Below are 1,695 nucleotides of genomic sequence, written 5' to 3' on the forward strand. Positions count from 1 at the left end.
CTACTACGTACTACGTACTACGTACACTACACACTACACTACACTACACTACACTACTACTACACACACTACACGACACTACCGACACTACCACTACACTACACACACACTACACACACACTACACCACACAACACTACACACACACTACACTACACACTACACACACACACACACACACACACACACACACACACACACACACACACACACACACACACACACACACACACACACATATATATATATATATATATTATATTATACTCAGGGGTTAATAATGACAATTTTGTACCCCTGATATACTTTAACAATCTATACTATTACGAGAACGAACTCTATCTGTCTCTCTGTCTGTCTGTCTGCTACGCATTCCGCCGTTTATTGGTTAAGCCAAATTGGATGCCCAAAATTGCCACACTGTTAGGTAACTTAAAACTACAATTTAAAAGCAACTGAAATATCAAAAGTACGAACGCTTCGAAATGTCGTAGAATGTCGTTGTTGCTGTAATCATAGAAACTTTAAAACTGTTTTCGTCAGAATATTGTTTAACCCTTTATATTTTGTTTCTCTGTTACGACTCTATCCCTAGAATTTGTCCATATGTGTCCGAATTCGCTCTACAAGTTTTTCCCCGGGCAACGCCGGGTACCCAAGCTAGTTAAAGATATACATCTGCGGAACAACGCTTTCCGCCGAAACACTAACACGGATGAACACCTCGAACTCGAGTGTCACAGCGCTAACAGTATTTAATTGACGAAGGAAACCCAACAAAGTTTGAAGGCACTATTCGACGCTCTAATTATTATATAACACGCGGCTGTACATTTGTCAACAGCGACCAACATTCACTGCACGCACCCATCTGGTTTCTGCGGGCATCCCGTGAAGATACCGACTGCCGCGGCTTCTAAAACGCAGCACCCGTTATTAGTTAGTGCCACTATGCGCGGACAGAGGGGGTCGCACGGGCGGAAATTACACGCAATTATTGTCGCATTAAAATCTGCAAATCTCCATGTTACGTGGCGGGCCACGTCCAGGCACAGCCGGTACCGAACACACGCCACATATGTCTCGTTGACCACGATGCCTTCCCGATACGAATGCAGTACGCGGTACATTAGAGCCGTAATTATTTCCTTAAGTGCAAACTGTGATTTGTGCCATTTCTTGCCATTTCCCTCAAGGGTAGGCCACAATTATTCAAATGACAGAATGCATTTGGGAAGTGTTTACTCTTGTTGATTGGAGTCTTATATTAGACTGGCTCTACTTGAATTCCTTGATGTACTCGTCACTTGCGGCGTGCGTTATTAAAGCGCTAGCCAGGCGCTTGGCGGACTGAACAATGCCGTTAAACAACGTAGGTGAAATATTGACTGCGAGTCTCGTTTAAAAATGTACTTAGTTTCTTTAGAAGCAAACCCCGAAGCAACGAGCAAACCCTTTCGTCTGAGATAGCGCTATGTAGATAACGGTTTTAAAATATTGAATTGGAGAGGAAAATGGTTACGGCACGAGCATTTTAAATTATTGCAGACTGAGATATCAGCGGCGGCATCGCGCTCACATATGTTAGCTCATGGTTTAGCGGGCGCTATTTAAGATCGTTGGGTGTGCGTGTATGTGTGTGTGTATCTCTCTCTCTCTCTCTCTCTCTCTCTCTCTCTCTCTCTCTCTCTCTCTC

Source organism: Priapulus caudatus, unplaced genomic scaffold (genome assembly GCF_000485595.1).
Source record: "Priapulus caudatus unplaced genomic scaffold, Priapulus_caudatus-5.0.1 Scaffold415, whole genome shotgun sequence".
In the NCBI taxonomy this organism is placed as follows: domain Eukaryota; kingdom Metazoa; phylum Priapulida; class Priapulimorpha; order Priapulimorphida; family Priapulidae; genus Priapulus; species Priapulus caudatus.